Genomic DNA, 19,890 nt, shown 5'->3' with positions numbered 1-19,890 from the left:
CCGTGCTCAGAGCCAGAGGGCGCGGGGGGTTGAACCAGGGATCTCCACTCCTGTGCGCAGGTGCTGTTACCACTGGCGCCAAAAGAGCAGCTTCTCCGGCTAGCGGCAGTGGTGGACTTGTCTGCTACCGCCTGCGCCACCGCCAGCGCCTGCTACACACAGCCAGCGCCTGCGCCACAGCCAGCGCCTGCTACACACACCTAGCGCCTGCGCCACACAGCCAGCGCCTGCGCCACAGACAGCGCCTGCTACACACAGCCAGCGCCTGCGCCACAGACAGCGCCTGCTACACACAGCCAGCGCCTGCGCCACAGACAGCGCCTGCTACACACAGCCAGCGCCTGCGCCACAGCCAGCGCCTCCTACACACAGCCAGCGCCTGCTACACACAGACAGCGCCTGCGCCACAGACAGCGCCTGCTACACACAGCCAGCGCCTGCGCCACAGACAGCGCCTGCTACACACAGCCAGCGCCTGCGCCACAGACAGCGCCTGCTACACACAGCCGGCTCTTGGATTTTGTAAAATCGTGTTTGTACGAACTGGAGATGTGGAGCCTAGAGGGAGCTAATGTAGTGTCACATGAGGGGAGTGCCAAGTTACAAATCATTTTAATAAAAAACATTGAGACAAGTTACACACACGTATTCCCCTGGCAACACACACACACACACACACACACACGTATTCTCCTGGCAACACACACACACACACACACACACGTATTCTCCTGACAACACACACACACACACACACACACACACATATTCTCCTGGCAACACACACACACACACACACACACACACACACACATTCTCCTGGCAACACACACACGTATTCTCCTGGCAACACACACACACACACACACACACACACACACACACACGTATTCTCCTGGCAACACACACACACACACACACACACACACACACACACTCTCCTGGCAACACACACACACACACACACACACACACACACACACACGTATTCTCCTGACAACACACACACACACACACATTCTCCTGGCAACACACACACACACACACACACACACACACACACACACACACACACACACGTATTCTCCTGGCAACACACACACACACACACACACACACACACACACACACACACGTATTCTCCTGGCAACACACACACACACACACACACACACACACGTATTCTCCTGGCAAAAGTTTAACAGCCCTTCTCCTCTCTAGCTTGGGTGTCCATAATTCCCTATGCCGAATACGGGACACCTAGTAAAATTGCTCAGATTTCAGTGAGTTCCACCTTAATCAATCAGAACTAACGAGCGTTCAGCTGACTGAGCACCCTGTAAAAGGACACCCTGCAATATTACAACAGAAACAGGTAACAAATGTCAAATCGATACTTACAAGCTTCAGGGGGAGCCGAGTGAGTCTGTACAGGAGAAACTTAGGAAAAAACAACCAATGGCCTGGTAGCACTTTACAGACTCACAAAACATGCAGATGGGATCAGAGCTTTCGTGGGCCCCTCCAGTCACCTGGAGAAGTGGGCGGTGCCCAGAAAAGCTCACGACCCCATCCCTACGTTTTGTTAGTCTCTAAAGTGCTCCCGGCCCATTTGCTGTTGTTTTTAAGTTGATACTTACAAGTCAATGGTTTCTGCTCTTCAGAAGTGCCCGCCTCGTCCCCATCTTGCTCCCTCCACAGTGTGAGCTGGTGGGGCGAGGGGAAGATGCAGGGGCCAGGGGGTGTGGGGCAGGGCACTGGGCAGGGCCTTGTGGCTGTGGGGCGGGAGGTGCAAGACTCAGGAATCAGGGCAGTGGGGTGGGAGTGAGGAGGAGTGTGGAGGAGCCCTGAGGCCGGGCTATCTACCTTACCTGCTGCTACAAGGGAGCTGTGGGTCGTCTGGGGGGGGGCGCGGCTGCTGGGAAACTGGCAGCACTGAGAGACCCACTTTTCCGGAGACACTTGCCAGCTGTCTACACTGGCCGCTTGAATTTCCGCAAAAGCACTGACGATCTCATGTAAGTGTCAGTGTTCTTGTGCAAATACTGTGCTGCTCCCGTTCGGGCAAAAACCCTCTTGCACAAATCATTTGTGCAAGAGGGCCAGTGTAGACAGCACGGTACTTTTTTGCGCAAAAAAGCCCCAATGGCGAAAATGGCGATCGGGGCTTTTTTGCGCAAAAGCGCGTCTAGATTGGCATGGACGCTTTTCCGCAAAAAGTGCTTTTGCAGAAACGTGTTCGTGCCAATCTAGACGCTCTTTTCCGAAAATGCTTTTAACTGAAAACTTTTCTGTTAAAAGCATTTGCAGAAAATCCTGCCAGTCTAGATGTAGCCAGGGAGTGTGGAGTGCTTTGTGGGTTTTAAATGTGTGAATGAAAGTCATCCTGGGTGTCACCCTCCCTGTCTTGATGGCCAACCGTTAAACAATCTCTTTTGTCCTTTAAGGCTTAGCAGTGGTTGGTCTGGGGAAGTCACATGTCCACTTCAACTGGCCAGATGACATCCCGTGCAAAAAGGGAATCTTTAAAATCAATAGGGAAAGTAGGAATGTGGGTCTTTGGCTGGCTGGTGTGGCAGACCCAAGAGAGGGATCCAGAGATCCCAGGGAAGAGGGGATTTCCCTCGTTTGGAAGGCCTGGTAAAAAACCCGTTTTCGGGTGAGTTTGTAGTAAGTTTGCATTAAGGTTTCAGTGTAGAAATAGCCAAGGCTGTGTCTACACTGGGCCACTTATTCCGGAAAATCAGCCACTTTTCCGGAATAAGCTGTGAGCTGTCTACACTGGCCCTTGAATTTCCGGAAAAGCAACGATGCTCTACTGTACAAAATCAGCCGCTATTCCGGAAAAACTATTCTGCTCCCGCTCGGGCATAAGTCCTTATTCCGGAACACTGTTCTGGAAAAGGGCCAGTGTAGACAGCCCAGTAGTCTTTTCCGGAAAAAAGCCCCGATCGCGAAAATGGCGATCGGGGCTCTTTTCCGGAAAAGTGCGTCTACATTGGCCACAGATGCTTTTCCAGAAAAAGGGCTTTTCCGGAAAAGCAGCCTGCCAGTGTAGACGCTCCTTTTCCGGAAAAACTGAAAACGGAATAGTATTTCATTTTAAGCAGTTCCGGAAATTCATGCCAGTGTAGACACAGCCCCCGTGTTTTCAGTTACTTTGATTTGTAACCTACTTTGCTCTGCCTGTTCTCACCTATGGCCACTTCAATCCTACCACTTGTACTGAATAAAATCTCTTTTAGTTTCTATCAAGCCCAGTGTAAATAATTGTTACGGGGGGGGGGGGGGGGTAATCGGAGTGCACATTCCTACACTGACCATATGTCCCATTTTTTCTGGGACTGTCCGGAATTTCAATACTCTGTCCCGGTGCCCCATCAAGTAGTGAAATGTCCAGGAAAGCCCTGCCAGACATGTCATGACTTGATGGGGACATTGGCAAGGCACAGCAGCCTCCTCCCCCTCTCCTCCAGCAGAGCACATAAAGCAGGTGGGCCAACGTCCAGTGGCACATGGTTCCTTCCTCTCTCCCTTCCCCCACAGGACTGCCTCTGGTCCGGCGGCCCTGCCTCCTTCTCCTCTGAGCTTCAGAGCCCTGCTGGGGTGCTGTGGGGCGAGGCACACTCGGCTTGGCAGGTGTTGGAACTGGAGCGGAGGCCCCTGTGGTGCTATTTTTAGTGCCACGGTCCAGGTCCTCATGGGCAGCCCCATCTCCAGCTGGTGTCAAGTGACAGCTGCACAAGATGTGATCTAGCCAGGGCAGCCTTACCTGAACACACCTCATGTGGTTGCTGTTTGACTCCAACTGGAGCCGGGAACACCCACGGGAATTGGACTGCAGCACTAAAAATAGCACCATGGGCAGCCCCGGCTCCAGTCCTGGCAAGCAGTCCCACCCCAGGAGCAGCTGGGCCCAGGGCTGCGGGCGCTTCTGGGGCTGCACTGCGGGCTCCAGCCTGCAAACTGGAAGGCAGAAGGTGAGAGACTGGGCAGGGGGAGAACCAAAGGGAAGGGGGGTGAGGAGAGGAAGGGGCTTGTGCTGAGGGGAGGGGGGCAGAGCAAGAGAAGAAAGGGACAAGCACCCCAGGGCAGGGTGGAGGAGAGACAAATGCCAGGTGGCCAAGAGAAGACAATGAGGAAAAGGGCAGTAGGGGTCAGGGGAGGGAAGGGGAGGGTGGGAGAGGGCAGGGGAGGGGCAAGAGGAAGGAAGAGGAGAGGGAGGAGTGGGTGCCAGGAGAAGAGGAGTTGAAAGGAGGGTGGGCATGAGGAAAGCAGGGGATGGAGCAAGTCATGTGTGAGGACACAGAGGAACATGAGGGGAACTAGGACAGAGAGTGGTGAGGGTGTAGGCACCATGGAGAAAGAGGGCATGGAGGGCAGGGGCCGTCAGGGAAGGAACCAGGAAGGTGCAGGGCTAAGGGAAGGTGCAGGTGCCAGGGGGACTGTGGGGGTGAAGCAGAAGGGCAGACACCTAGGCTGTGTCTACATTGGCATCCCTTTCTGGAAAAGGGATGCTAATGAGACACTTCGGAATTGCAAATCCGCGGGGGATTTAAATATCCCCCCCGGGATTTGCATTTACATGGCTGCCGCTTTTTTCCGGGTTGGGGAAAAGCCGGAGAAAAGCGCCAGTCTAGACGTTATTCTCCGGAAAATAAACCCTTTTCCGGAGGATCTCTTATTCCTACTTTCAAGTAGGAATAAGGGATCTTCCGGAAAAGGGCTTATTTTCCAGAAAATTGCGTCTAGACTGGCGCTTTTCTCCGGCAAAAACCCCGCGCTGGAAAAAAGCGGCAGCCATGTAAATTCAAATCCCGCGGGGGATATTTAAATCCCCCGCGGATTTGCAATTCTGAAGTGTCTCATTAGCATCCCTTTTCCGGAAAGGGATGCCAATGTAGACACAGCCCTAGAGGGGAGGGATGGGCACCAGAGGAGAGGGGCAGGGCAGGGGTGTAGAGGGAGGTGTTAGGAGAGGGGATGGGGAGGGGAAGCTACAGATGATCGGATGGGGCTAGAGGAGGGGTGGACACAGGGGGAAGAGAAGGGCTGGTGCAAGGGAAGGGGGCAGGTCCCCAAAGCGCTGAGGGGCGAGAGGAGGGAGGCAGCCAGGACAGCACAAGAGGGTGAGGAGGGGGGGAGCAGATGGGGCGAGGGGAGGGGAGGAGACATGGCAGCAGAGGGGAAAGGGAGAGGTTTATAAGCTATTCAATAGCTTGGCTGCCGCGGTGGCACACATCAGAGCAAGCGCACGTGGACTCAGCACTAGTGCACAGGACAAAATTCACTCCGCTCACGGGAGGAAAATCTTAAAGGGACGCTGCCCCGGCCACTCCCCCGGGGCTAATGCCATGCAAGCTGGGTTCACGCTATTGCAGGAGAGTTGCATGGGGGAGTCCTGTGGGGGACAAACTCACTCCTATTGGTAGGAGGACGGTGGGAGGAGTTCTTTGAGGGGTCACATGACACCCTTTATTTCTGGACATGTGTCCATCTTGACCCTGGGAGTACCCACTTCCAGGGGTCGTGGCTAACGCGGGTCAGAGGGCGTGGCTAATGTGTCCCTAATTTTGGTTCAGAAATATGGTCACCATGCACATTGCCAAAGGGGGCGTAGCTAAAAACTGCATTGGGGGTTCGGTTCCCATTTGGGGAGGGGCATCCCGGGAAGCTGGGCCCCAAACTGCATTTTCCCCGGACCTGAGAGATTCCGTGTCTGCCCTGCTGCTTGGGGGGAGGAGGGCGGTGATCTCAGCTCGGTGCCTCGGCTGCGGGCGACCGAGGAGCTGGCCCAGCAGGACCGGGCAGCAAAAAGGAGGGTGGCAGTGGCCTTGCTAGCAACCCGGGAATCACCCCAGGGGGTCATCTGGGACCTCACCCCGTCACCAAGAGGTAATGATGCTGCCCCCCCCCCCCCCCCTTCACTGCCTTGTCTGCTTAGGCCCCCGTTCCACAGATCCTCACGCCCGTGGGCTGAAATTCCCCTGTATGAGCTGGCGCAGGATCAGGGCTGCCGGGCTCTGGGGGCAGGGGCTGTCCGGGGTGAGGTGTCTGGGAAGTTTCTGGCTCAGCAAGGTCTTGGTTTCTCTTGGGCCCTTGACCTGCTGATAACCCATGTCTAGAGGTGGGGTTCCTGGTTTCACACTGGCCGGAAAGGACCATTACATGAGCCAGCCTGCTCTCCTGCATAACCCAGGCCGGAGAATTTCACCCGCTTACACCTGCCGTGAGTCCAGTACGGGCATGTCTACACTAGGAAATTATTCTGGAATAATAACTCCCGAAATAACTACTTCAAAATAAGCGTATTCTCCGAGGAAGGCAGGCGGGCAGACGTTGAACTAACCGGCTTGGGAGTGTGGACGCGCCGCTTATTATTTCGAAATGACTCTCTTGTGTAGACCCGGGCTAACTGTGCTTAGCACAACTCCCAGAAAGGCCGTCTCCTGTCTGGCTGAGAAGGTGGGAAGACCTGGAGAATCCAGCCTCCTCGTGGTCGTTCGTTTCAAGGCTCAGTCGCGCTCCCCGCCCAGCGCGTGGGAACCCACTTTGGAACGTTTCGCCTTCGGTTTGAAATTGGTTTTGATTATTTAGGGCCCACGTCCGAGGCGCAGGCCGGGCGCGCGGCGATCCAGGGAAACGACCCTCCCGGCTTCCCCCAACAATTTGCTTTCATGCCGTGCCTGCATGGGGGTCGCTGTCCCCACAGCCGGCCGCCCGGCCTCGTGGCCTTCCCTGTCCTTGCAGGGCCCTCCCATGGCGGCGGCGGTGGCGGCAGAAACAGGCGTCCCAACAGAAATGTCAAACAAACCCAATATGATTTGCTGATGGAGGAAAAACAAACCCCCACGGCCCTCGGCCCAAAAGCAGGCGGTGCAGGCTGCATGCTCAGCCCTGCCAGAAATGCTAATCCACAGCGTTGGCACCGCTCAGCAGCACTGACCAAGGAGGCAGCCAAGGGGGATCTGGGAGGAGGATCCCTCCCAAGAGCTGAAGGGCTTCTTTACAGGGGGCTTGTCTGGGCATGGCAGCCCTGTTCTCTGAGTCTCAGGCAGGCTGGGAGGGAGAAGAGGTGCCCCGTGGTCGGCCCAAGGATGGAGAGCGAGGTTAATTGTTGGGACTCTCCCCCTGCAGAGTGAATGGTACGTCTCTCAGGCAAGCAGCTAGCAGTCTGCTGGTACCTCAGTGCATTGTGAGCTAGGCAAGGAGATGTCTTAGTGGCTGTGCTGGACCGGGGGACTTGACTTGGGGTTCTTACAGCGCCCGGCTCCCTGGGCAGCAGCTGGCTCCTGCATTTCTCCCCCTTACGGTCCAGCAGCAGGATCAGCCCTTGCATTTCTCCCCACTGCATCTGGTAAGTGTCGGGGTTCTGCTCGCCCTGGCTGGGGAGCTGCAGGGATTAAGAGAGAGGGAGGAAGGGGAGGAGTACTGAGGGGCGCTTAGGAATTGCCCAGGCTGCCAGAGGGTGCCATGGTCAATTTCACCCGTGGGGAGGGAGGACTTTGCACCCTAAAGGGGCTTGTAGGCAGCATGGTGCCGGCGTGGGGGTAGAGGGCAAAGGAGGATGGAGAAGCGGTAGGAGACAGACGTCAGGTCATGGCTGATTCCAGATGGATGGTGGGGGTGGCTGGGATGCATTCGACATGCCGGAGAACCAAACTTTCCAGTGGCTTAAATCACACCCGGCTGATGATGCTTCCATCTTTGTGAGTCTGTACGACTGGTGTCCAGATACTGCGCTCGCACAGGGATTCCAATAGCCCAGGTCCAGGGGGAGGTGACTAATATTTGCCAGGGGTGAGGGGTGTCAAATGCAGAACTGCTCAGTGTTTCGTGTCTCAGTCAGAGCCAGCAGCGGCGGCGGGTGGGACGGAGCCAGGGCATGCCGGCGTAATGGCCGTGAGTTGTCTGGCTGGCGGCTGAGTAATCCCTGGTTTCTGGTGTCTGTGCTGCTGTTTGTGCTTATTACACCTGGCTGGGAAGGCAGCTCCAGGAGCGTGGTCACAGCTGCCGTTGCAGGGAGCCCAGCATGTCTGGCCCCTGGGAGCACAGGCCAGGGTGTGAGGAGTTAGGCTGGGAGCTGAGAACAGGCTGTTTCCTTTCGACGCACAAAAACACCGTGTACACCAAAAAAGAATTACAAATAAATAACTAACCCCCCACCACCGAACGTTCCAGATCCCTGTCGCCTCAGCCCCTCGTCCGTATCACCCAAGTACTGAGCACCAGCACCCCCCAGTCCTAGCTCCTCAAACCCGGAAACCACACCCCATCACCCCCATACTCACTCCAGCCTTGTTCCCCATCACCCTTATTCATTACCCAAGAGACCATGACTTCCACACAAGGTCCCCATCACCTTGCCCCCCATAGCTCCCCATGCCCACCCTCACCTACTTCCCATCACCCCCAAGCCCTTGACCCCATGACCCCCACACCTGGCATTAACCCTCCCCCAAGGCAGCCCCAGCTGGTCTGTCCGAGGCTTCCAGAAGGAAAGCAGATTTCAACAGCCCCGGAAGCCCTGAGCTGTGTGTTGTGACGGGAGGCTGTGGTGAGGGGCCTGGCTGGGCCAGGGAGAGGTGGGTCCCATAGCTCTGCCCTGAGGGCTGGCAGATGGCATGAGCGTTCCTGGCTTCTAACTGTTCCTCATAGGAGCCATTGTGGAGGATGAGGTTACAGAGATGCACTCCACTGCTTCCCCCGGGCGATCCACTGCTTCTCCAGGGCGCTCACAGCTTCCCTAGGGCGCTCACAGCTTCCTCCGGGCGCTCACAGCTTCCCCCGGGCGCTCACTGCTTCCCCAGGGCGCTCACTGGTTCTCCTGGGCACTCACAGCTTCCCCAGGGCACTCACAGCTTCCTCCGGGTGCTCACTGCTTCCCCCGAGTGCTCACTGCTTCCCCAGGGTGCTCACAGCTTCCCCAGGGCGCTCACTGCTTCCCCCGGGCGCTCACTGCTTCCCCCGGGCGCTCACTGCTTCCCCAGGGCGCTCACTGCTTCTCCTGGGCGCTCACTGCTTCCCCCGGGCGCTCACTGCTTCCCCCGGGCACTCACTGCTTCCCCAGGGTGTTCACAGCTTCCCCAGGGCGCTCACTGCTTCCCCCGGGCGCTCACTGCTTCCCCAGGGTGCTCACTGCTTCTCCTGGGCACTCACTGCTTCCCCCGAGTGCTCACTGCTTCCCCAGGGTGCTCACAGCTTCCCCAGGGCGCTCACTGCTTCCCCTGGGTGCTCACTGCTTCCACAGGGTGCTCACTGCTTCCCCCGGGTGCTCACAGCTTCCTCTGGGCGCTCACAGCTTCCCCCGGGCGCTCACTGCTTCTCCAGGGCGCTCACTGCTTCTTCTGGGCACTCACAGCTTCCCCAGGGCACTCACAGCTTCCTCCGGGTGCTCACTGCTTCCCCTGAGTGCTCACTGCTTCCCCAGGGTGCTCACAGCTTCCCCAGGGCGCTCACAGCTTCCCCCGAGTGCTCACTGCTTCCCCCGAGTGCTCACTGCTTCCCCAGGGTGCTCACTGCTTCCCCAGGGCGCTCACTGCTTCCCCCGGGCGCTCACTGCTTCCCCAGGGTGCTCACTGCTTCCCCCGAGTGCTCACTGCTTCCCCAGGGCGCTCACTGCTTCCCCCGGGTGCTCACTGCTTTCCCCCGGGCACTCACTGCTTCCCCCGGGCACTCACTGCTTCCCCTGGGCGCTCACTGCTTCCCCTGGGCGCTCACTGCTTCCCCCGAGCACTCACTGCTTCCCCCGAGTGCTCACTGCTTCCCCCGGGTGCTCACTGCTTCCCCCGAGTTCTCACTGCTTCCCCCGGGCGCTCACTGCTTCCCCCGGGCGCTCACTGTTTCCCCTGGGTGCCCACTGCTTCCCCCGGGAGCTCACTGCTTCCCCAGGGTGCCCACTGTTTCCTCCGGGAGCTCACTGCTTCCCCAGGGTGCTCACTGCTTCCCACGGGTGCTCACTGCTTCCCCAGGGTGCTCACTGCTTCCTATGGGCGCTCACTGCTTCCCCTGGGTGCTCACTGCTTCCCCCGGGTGCTCACTGCTTCCCCAGGGCGCTCACTGCTTCCCCAGGGTGCTCACTGCTTCCCCAGGGTGCTCACTGCTTCCTCTGGGCGCTCACTGCTTCCCCTGGGTGCTCACTGCTTCCCCAGGGCGCTCACTGCTTCCCCCGGGTGCTCACTGCTTCCTCAGGGTGCTCACTGCTTCCCCCGGGTGCTCACTGCTTCCCCAGGGAGCTCACTGCTTCCCCAGGGCGCTCACTGCTTCCCCCGGGTGCTCACTGCTTCCTCTGGGCGCTCACTGCTTCCCCCGGGTGCTCACTGCTTCCCCTGGGTGCTCACTGCTTCCCCAGGGTGCTCACTGCTTCCCCCGGGCGCTCACTGCTTCCTCTGGGCGCTCACTGCTTCCCCCGGGCGCTCACTGCTTCCCCTGGGCACTCACAGCTTCCCCAGGGCGCTCACTGCTTCCCCAGGGTGCTCACTGCTTCCCCCGGGCGCTCACTGCTTCCTCTGGGTGCTCACTGCTTCCCTCGGGCAGTGGCCACTGCCACTTGAGTTTAGTAGCTTCCCTTGGTCTGTCCTAGTTCCCAGCCCTTCCCCCTTTTTCCACGTGGCTCTTGCAGGCAGGAGGGCAGCGGTCCTGCGGGCAGGGTTCTCCTGGCCCTACCCCCTCTGGCCCCCAGGCAGTGAGCAGGCGTGTGGCCATGTGAACTGAGTGTGTCTCTAGGGGCACAGAGCAGGGCTCTGCCCTACATCACCTCCCCTGCCCACCAAGCACATGGCTGCCCAGAGCTCCTGCCCCCTGCTAGCACTGCTCCCCCTGGCTGCTTGAGGCAATGCCAATGGGCCAGTCCACAGGTGGTGGAACTACAAGGGTGGAGGGTGCTGCACCCCTGCCTAGAAGTGGGTTCCACCACCTCTCCTACCCCCAAGCTCCAGATACAGGGATTTCAGGGAGGAATGGGGGGGGGGGGTATTGCTCTTAGGCTCAGCCCTCCCCTCCCTCCCAGTCACCCCCATGATTTCCCCCTGGTCTGCTGGGTTTTCCAGAGACCACACCCTGGCCCGTGGCTCGGCGCTAATGGCCATGCGGCGACGCAGGAATCGCTTCCACTGGCTGCTGAAATGCAGCTGTCTCTGGGGTGGAGCGCAGCAGCTGCTGAACTGCAGTTTATGAGAGTCAAGAAGGGGCGATGAAACCCAGGAGACCATAAAAGTCCAGTCTCACCCCAGCCTCCGCCCGCTGAGTCTGGCCCGGCCCATAAACTGGGAGCCAAAGTTGCCCTGGGATACAGGGGTGCCTGTACTGCCCTATGGTCTTACTCTGCTGCCAGCCCCACTCTGGGGCCTTGCGCTTGCCAACACCCCTGGCAGCATTATAAAATGGTGTCCTTGGCCGCTGTCTGCCAGAGGCTGGAGAGAGATGGCAGGAGACAAATCGCTTGATCGTGTCTTCGGTCCACCCTCTCTGGGGCACCTGGTGCTGGCCACTGTCGGTAGACAGGATACTGGGCTAGATGGACCTTTGGTCTGACCCAGTCCGGCCGTTCTTATGTTCAGCAGCTGGTGAGAGGTGCAGGCGCAGAGGGCTGGGAGCAGAGGGCCAGGAGGTGCGGGGAAGCAGGGGGCCGGGAAGTGCAGGCGGGGTCTGGAGGTGTGGGTGCAGGGGGCCGGGAGATGCGGGCGGAGCTGGGAGGGCCGGAGAAGCAGGGGGCCGGGAGGTGCAGGGAAGCAGGGGGCTGGGAGGTGCGGGCGGGGCCGGGAAGTGTGGGCGTAGGGGGCCGGTAGGTGTGGGCGGGGCAGGGAGGTGTGGGCGCAGAGGGCCGGGAGGCGCGGGCGGGGCAGGGAGGTGTGGGCGTAGGGGGCCGGGAGGCGCGGGGGGGGAGGGAGGTGTGGGCGTAGGGGGCCGGGAGGTGCAGGCGGGACCAGGAGGTGTGGGCGCAGAGGGCCGGGAGGTGCAGGCGGGGCCGGGAGGTGCGGGGAAGCAGGGGGCCGGGAGGTGTGGGCGCAGGGGGCCAGGAGGCGCGGGCAGAGCTGGGAGGTGTGGGCGCAGGGGGCCAGGAGGCGCTGGTGGGGCCGGGAGGTGTGGGCGTAAGGGGCCGGGAGGTGTGGGCGTAGGGGGCCGGGAGGTGTGGGCGCAGGGGGCCAGGAGGCGCTGGCGGGGCCGGGAGGTGTGGGCGCAGGAGGCCAAGGCGCGGGCGGGGCCGGGAGGTGTGGGCGTAGGGGGCCGGGAGGTGTGGGCGCAGGAGGCCAAGGCGCGGGCGGGGCCGGGAGGTGCGGGCGCAGGGGGCCGGGAGGTGCGGGCGGGGCCGGGTGGTGTGGGCGCAGAGTGCCAGGAGGTGTGGGCATAGAGGGCCGGGAAGTGGGGGCGCAGGGGGCCGGGAGGTGCGGGCGCAGGGGGCCGGGAGGTGTGGGCGCAGGGGGCTGGGAGGTGTGGGCGCAGGGGGCCGGGAGGTGTGGGTGCAGGGGGCCGGGAGGTGTGGGTGCAGGGGGCCGGGAGGTGCGGGCGCAGGGGGCCGGGAGGTGTGGGCGCAGGGGGCCGGGAGGTGTGGGTGCAGGGGGCCGGGAGGTGTGGGCGCAGGGGGCCGGGAGGTGCGGGCGCAGGGGGCCGGGAGGTGTGGGCGCAGGGGGCCGGGAGGTGCGGGCGCAGGGGGCTGGGAGGTGTGGGCGCAGGGGGCCGGGAGGTGTGGGTGCAGGGGGCCGGGAGGTGTGGGTGCAGGGGGCCGGGAGGTGTCGGCGCAGGGGGCCGGGAGGGGCGGGCGCAGGGGGCCGGGAGGTGTGGGCGCAGGGGGCCGGGAGGTGCGGGCGCAGGGGGCCGGGAGGTGTGGGCGCAGGGGGCCGGGAGGTGCGGGCGCAGGGGGCCGGGAGGTGCGGGCGCAGGGGGCCGGGAGGTGCGGGCGCAGGGGGCCGGGAGGTGCGGGCGCAGGGGGCCGGGAGGTGCGGGCGCAGGGGGCCGGGAGGTGTGGGCGCAGGGGGCCGGGAGGTGCGGGCGCAGGGGGCCGGGAGGTGCGGGCGCAGGGGGCCGGGAGGTGTGGGCGCAGGGGGCCGGGAGGGGCGGGCGCAGGGGGCCGGCGGGAGGTGCGGGCGCAGGGGGCCGGGAGGTGCGGGCGCAGGGGGCCGGGAGGTGCGGGCGCAGGGGGCCGGGAGGTGCGGGCGCAGGGGGCCGGGAGGTGCGGGCGCAGGGGGCCGGGAGGTGTGGGCGCAGGGGGCCGGGAGGGGCGGGCGCAGGGGGCCGGCGGGAGGTGCGGGCGCAGGGGGCCGGGAGGTGCGGGCACAGGGGGCCGGGAGGTGTGGGCGCAGGGGGCCGGGAGGTGCGGGCGCAGGGGGCCGGGAGGTGCGGGCGCAGGGGGCCGGGAGGTGCGGGCGCAGGGGGCCGGGAGGTGCGGGCACAGGGGGCCGGGAGGTGCGGGCGCAGGGGGCCGGGAGGGGCGGGCGCAGGGGGCCGGGAGGTGTCGGCGCAGGGGGCCGGGAGGGGCGGGCGCAGGGGGCCGGGAGGTGTCGGCGCAGGGGGCCGGGAGGGGCGGGCGCAGGGGGCCGGGAGGTGTCGGCGCAGGGGGCCGGGAGGGGCGGGCACAGGGGGCCGGGAGGGGCGGGCGCAGGGGGCCGGGAGGTGTCGGCGCAGGGGGCCGGGAGGGGCGGGCACAGGGGGCCGGGAGGGGTGGGTGCAGGGGGCCGGGAGGGGCGGGCGCAGGGGGCCGGGAGGTGTCAGCGCAGGGGGCCGGGAGGGGCGGGCGCAGGGGGCCGGGAGGTGTCAGCGCAGGGGGCCGGGAGGTGCGGGCGCAGGGGGCCGGGAGGTGTCAGCGCAGGGGGCCGGGAGGTGTCAGCGCAGGGGGCCGGGAGGGGTGGGTGCAGGGGGCCGGGAGGGGCGGGCGCAGGGGGCCGGGAGGGGCCAGGAAGCAGGGGGCTCAGGACGCTGGGGCCCGCAGGGTGGGCTGGGGGGCGGAGGGGAGTGTGAGGAGCAGCAGCAGACTGAGCAGTTTTCCTCAAGCCTCTGCCTCCTTCACAGCCCCCTGGCAGGTGCCAGGACAGGCAGTAACTGAGCTGCGGGGGATGGGCCTCGCGGTGCGCCCGGGGCTGTTTCTGAGACCCCCCCCCCCCCCCCCGACTCCCGTGTCCCGGGGCTGGAATTCCATGGCAGGCGAATTTCTGCCTTGGCTGGAAGCTCTCCCAAGCCCCAGGGGCCGGGTGCTGCCTCGGTCGCTCTGGCTGGCTCGGTGCCGGGGTCACAGGGCGGAGTTTGGCCCCGAGCTGAGATCTCCTGCGAGCCGGCAAAGCGCTGCCGAGCCGGGCCTGGGACTGCCTGGGCCGGGGCCGCGCTCCCCGGGGCTGGGACATTTGCCGGCGGGTCAGACGGGCCCCGAAAGGAGCTGGTCAGTGCTCGTGGGAGGGCCAGGTCTTTGACTCCCGGGAGAGGAGCCGGGAGCCCGGACCCTTGGGCCCAGCCAGCACCCCAGGCAGAGCCCTTCGACCTGGCGTGTCGCCTCGTGCCACGGTCCCGGCCGCAAGCAGCGCAGGGGCGTGTGTGGGAATAAGAACGGGGGATGGGACACGCCCCGATTTCATGTCGCACCCAAGCTCCCAGGTCGGCCCTCTGCAGCCCGGCTCCTTCTGGAGCCCCTCGGTCAGGTCGGGGATGGGCCCAGCGGCCCGCGGGCTGGACCAGGCCTGTCTAACATTCCTGTCCGGCTCCCCATGGCCCTCCGGGTGACAGTCCGGCAGCGCAGCGGGGTGCCCGGCCAGGCTGCCTGCCATGGCCCCAGGCCGATCCCAGAAGCAGCCAGATGCTGCTGGCATGTCTCAGCGAGCCCCGGGAGGCGGCTCCATGTGCCACCCCTGCCCCGGCACCGTCCTCACTGCAGGAGTGGTGCTGGTGGAGACATGGTCTCCCCCTCCCCCCAAGGGGCCACGGCAGGCAGCCTGGCTGGGCACCCTCCTCTGCTGAGCCATCTCCGGCCTGTTCACGCCGGCCCCTGCAGTCGGGTTCCCTGGGCCCTGGTGCTCAAAGTGTCCGTGGGGCTTAACCCCTTCATGCTCACGCTGTAGCCGGGGGACAGGAGGCGGCTGGGTTGTGTGGGTGGCCAGCAGCAGCCTGGAGGGGCGAGCTGCCTTTCTGCACTGTGTGGGCCGGAAGGAAGAGGTGACCTCTGGAAACGCATGGGCCAGGCCACCCCTGTCCCCGCTCCCCCCTCGGCTGGAAGCAGCTCCCGTCCCTCCCCTCCGGCACAGAGCCGAAAGGCTGCTGCCGGCCACAGTTGGGTGTGAGCCCCGATAGAAATCAGGGGCGGGGCCTGTGCCCCCGTGTGCCGCCCGCGTTGCCTCGAGAAGTCGCGGCACCAGGTACAGGCGAGGCGGGTCCATCCCAGCCAGGTGTGGGGGGTGGAGGGGCTGGGCAGGTCGGTCAGTCGCCCCGGCCCCGTGTCGGAGCGGCGTATGGAGAGTGCGTGTGTCACCCGCCCCCCGTGTCAATAAAAAGCCTCCGGCTACGCGGCGCTGCGTTTACCAGGGGCTCACCCAACCGGCTGCTAATAACCCGGGAACCGCAGAACTCCGATTGCTGGGCACTGAGCTCGCTTGGGAGCGCGTCATTGTCCGAGGTGTCCCACATTCGGCGTCGGGGAACGTGTCACCCTCTGCAGGGCGGACCCACGAGGGACATAGACCTCAACCCGCCTGGGCTTCAACTCTCTCGGGGCCTGCGGGCCCCCGGCCAGTCCCGCAGCGCTGGGCAGGGCCGCCGGGCAGTAAATCCAGGCATTGTCCGGTAGGAGCCTGGCGAGACCCAGCCCGACTCTCCCTCCGGAGTCTGGCAGCCTTGGCACATCTCTGCCCTGCCCACCCTGTGGGTTGCTAGCAGGCTCAATGGCCTCGCTTTCGGAGGAGAGGCAGGTGCCAGGCTGGCAGGGCCCGGGGGTGGAAGAGGCTTGTAACTGGCTGTTTAAGGAGCAGCGCTGATGGGGTCTGGCCTGCTCAGCTAGCAGGGACCTTGGGCCATGGGTGGGGCAGTAAAGTCAGGGCCGGGTGGGAGGGGGAGATGCTCAGACCTGCCCCTCCTCATCACGGCCCCTCAGAGGGACCCAGGCCCGTGCGGCACCCAGCCCAGACTGTTCGTCAGCAGCTGTGTCCGGCTGCAAGCGCCCATCGGGGGAGCTGCCTGGAGCGAGGGCCAAGCTGGCGGAGGGGACTTCAGGCCTCGTCCCCCGTTCCCCAGAGCACCATGGGCAGAGCACAGCCCTCTCCCAGGAGGGGACGGCTGGGCTGGAGATGAACCCCCAGCTGGGCTGTCTATCCGCTGCGCAACGCTGTCCCCACAGGGATGGGGCGGGGCCTCGGAGCCCCATATGCTGGGTCTAAAATCAGGCCACAAACCCAGCTCTGGGCATCTGAGCTAAGAAGACTGTGGGAACCCGATGAGAGGCAGCAAGATCAAAGGCAGGCAGTGCGGCCTAGTAGGGGGAACGGGTGGCGAGGAGCGTGGGCACCAGAGCCCAAGGCGCCTGGAAGGGAAGGGGGGTCTCATGACTGAAGCCCGGGCTTGGAATCTTGTGACCTGCCATCGGCTTCCCCCGGGCCCGGGCCCAAGAGGGCCGGCCTGCATGTGGCAGGTGCCGGCTGCAGGAGTTTGGCCCTCGGGTGCCGTTTTCAGGGTTGCCGGAGCCCTGGTGGCAGCGTGGTTCCCCATGTCAGCACGGTGGCCATGTGCTCCTCAGCACACAACCAGCGCCTGCGTCCGGGGTCTGAACCTGGCCCAGGCCCCGCGTCCGTGACGTGCCCCCAAAGCGTCTGAGACCCAGGGCTCCGCCAAGGGCTGCTCCGCGCTGGCTCCAGGAGTCCGGGGTCCTGGAGTCTGGAGCAGGGGCTCGAAAGCTTCCTTGCACCCTCCCTGCCACGGGCGACCCAGGTTGCCACACGATCCCAGGAAGGGGCACCCACGCTAGAGGGCGTCAGCCTGGGGCAGTGGGGCTTGGACTTTGGCTTCAGCCCCAAGCCCCAGCAAGTCCATCGCCAGCCCGGGCCACCCCACTGAAAGGGTCACCCACAGCTTGGGAACCGTGGGAGCGGAGGAAAGGGACGGCCGCCGCCAGGAAGCCACAGCCCCAGCTCTCCGCCCTGGCCAGGCGCTGAGGAGCCGTTGCGGCAGGAAGGGAGCCTGCAGCCAGGCAAGCACGAAGCCGATTGAGCCCATGAAAACGTGGGCGACGTGTGTTATATACACGAGGCCTTTGTGCAGGCAACAAAGCGGCGCGGAAGGAGTGCGGGCGGAGCTCTGTCATTTAGGGCCAACCCCCCGTAATTATCTGCCATTGGATCGGCTGCCTTGCAACTGCGACGCTTCCTGGGAGACGCGTCTCCTTCCCTGGGGGTTACCCGAGCAAGGGAAGATTTCACCTGCGTGGGCCACGCTGAGCCTCTGCGTGCCCGTGAGAGGGCGTCTCTGTGTGGGTGGGTCGTTGCCCCCCCCCCCCGTTATCTAGGGGGATGCTCGTCGCTATTTGTGAAGTGGGGGCCACTTTGGCAGAAAACCTTCAGGGTGGGAGCCACATCCCTCCCCCTCCCCGAAGGCCCCTCCCTTTCCCCGAAGCCCCGCCCTGCTCATTCCATGCCCCCTCCCTTTCCTGGCCGGGGGCGGGGGGTTGCGGTTTGGGAGGGAGCTCGGGGCTGAGCCTGGGGTGTGAGTTCTGAGCCGGAGGGGGCTCTGGGCCGGCAGAGTGGTGCAGGGCAGGAGAGGGTAGGGATGCTGGCTCGGGGAGGCAGGGAGGGTCGGGGCTGGGGCAGGGTGCAGGAGAGGGCAGCTCTAGCCCCACACCACTCCGGGAAGGGGCCAAGACACCCCTGCAACCCCTGGGGGGCACATAGCTCCCTGTGCGCTGCCCTTCTCTGCAGGCCCTGCCCCACAACTCCCACTGGGCCCTGCTCCCCACTCCTGGCCAACGGGAGCTGTGGGGAGCGGTGCTTGCAGGCAGGAGCAGTGAGGGGAGACCCCCACCCCTCTGGGGGGCCACTTCCAGGAGCGGCGTGGGGCCGAGGCAGGCAGGCAGCCTGACTCAGTGGTAGGTGCACGGTGCCGACCGACAGGGAGCCGCGCTTTGGGTCCGTGGGAGCCGCCCCGGCGCATGGGCCTGGCAGCAGGGGAAGGACCCAGGGGCAGTGAGGAAAGCTGACAGCAAACAAAAATCACCCCAGGGGCACAGAAGGGTGAAAAGCAACAGCGAGTCCCACCCGGCAGGGGGCCAGCCAGCGAGGGCAGCTGGCTGAGCCGTGGCTGGCGTCTGGCGGGGGCGCTGCTGGGATTCCCCGAGGGGGGCGGCAAGCAGGGAGAGGCGAAGGAAGAGAGGGCCCCAGAGGCCTGGCTGTGTGGGGAGGCAGCAAAGGGGTGAACGGGCTGAGTCTGCCCTGTGCTAGTGGGAGACCTTGGGGCAGGAATGAGCGACACGGAATCCCACGGCGGCTGCGTGAGGGTGTTATCTCTGCTGGTGACCATCACTGCGTTCCACCCCAGGCTATGGCTACACTCGCGGCTTCTTGCGCAAGTAATATGCAAATGAGGCTAAGCGTGGAATATCGCCAAGCCTCATTTGCATACCTAATGAGCCACCATTTTTTTCAGAAGAGGCTCTTGCACAAGAAGGAGAGTCTACACTGCCCCCCTTGCGCAAGAAAACCCCTCTTGCTCAACGCCGTTACACCTCTCACTTTTCAGGAAGAACGGCCTTGAGCAAGAGGGTTTTTCTTGCGCAAGGAGGGGCAGTGTAGACTCTCCTTGTGCAAGAGCCTCTTCTGAAAAAAATGGTGGCTCATTAGGTATGCAAATGAGGCTTGGCGATATTCCACGCTTAGACTCATTTGCATATTACTTGCGCAAGAAGCTGCGAGTGTAGACATAGCCTAGGAGTGGATGCAACAGGAAAAGTGGCTTTCTGTGTTCTGGATCTCTGTACCCACTGGATCTCTGTACCCACTGCCTATTATTTGAAAGTCTTTCCGACTTGTTGAGGCCTGGAAGGTTCTATAGAAACATCAGCATGAGGGGCCAGTGCCAAGTCCAGACAGCACAGGGTCGACAGCACAGGGGCTCTCACAGCCGCTGGGTGTGTGTGTGAAAGGCGTAGTTGGTGGTAGCTTGCTCAGCTCTTACCCGCTGGCCTGTGAGTGCATGTCTGACGGGGGGGCCTGATGCCTTTTTTGGGGACTGTGGCTTGATGCTTAAATGCCACCTCTGAGGTACAACTCCCCCCGCCCCCCCAACATCTGGGATCACAGAGCTGGAAGAGACCTCAGGAGGTCATCAAGTCCACCCCACCCAAGGCAGGACCAATCCCAACTAGGGCCTGAGTCCATAGGCACCGAGTGCCCCACAGATTTCCTAGGCAGCTGCTTCAACTGAGGGTTTGTCCTGGAAAACCTGGGCAGGTGACAACACACCCAGGACACAGGCCTCTTGGAGCATCAGGATGTGCTGGGCTCACTGGTCTTGCTTAGGAAAGCCACAAGTGAGCAAACACACACACCCTGTATGTAACTGCCACAGGGCAGATTTGAACCTGGGCCTTCTAGGCTGTGTCTACACTGGCATGAATTTCCGGAACTGCTTAAAACGGAATACTATTCCGTTTTCAGTTTTTCCGGAAAAGGAGCGTCTACATTGGCAGGCTGCTTTTCCGGAAAAGCCCTTTTTCCGGAAAAGCATCTGTGGCCAATGTAGACGCGCTTTTCCGGAAAAGACTACTGGGCTGTCTACACTGGCCCTTTTCCGGAACAGTGTTCCGGAATAAGGACTTATGCCCGAGCGGGAGCAGAATAGTTTTTCCGGAATAGTGGCTGATTTTGTACAGTAGAGCATCGTTGCTTTTCCGGAAATTCAAGGGCCAGTGTAGACAGCTCGCAGCTTATTCCG

General features: G+C 63.0%; 1 long non-coding RNA gene across 1 annotated transcript in view; it reads left to right on the top strand.

The window, feature by feature from the left end:
* Positions 1 to 7,203: 7,203 nt before the first annotated feature.
* The window catches only part of LOC106731587 (uncharacterized), a 52,455-nt gene continuing 39,768 nt past the window's right edge, over positions 7,204 to 19,890 (top strand). The window contains exon 1 of the long non-coding RNA XR_001367847.3: positions 7,204 to 7,357. This is a non-coding gene — a long non-coding RNA (uncharacterized LOC106731587). The remainder of the gene's footprint in view (positions 7,358 to 19,890) is intronic.

The sequence above is a fragment of the Pelodiscus sinensis genome, chromosome 25 (assembly GCF_049634645.1).
Source record: "Pelodiscus sinensis isolate JC-2024 chromosome 25, ASM4963464v1, whole genome shotgun sequence".
Lineage (NCBI taxonomy): Eukaryota > Metazoa > Chordata > Testudines > Trionychidae > Pelodiscus > Pelodiscus sinensis.
This window is presented reverse-complemented; position numbering and strand designations above follow the sequence as displayed.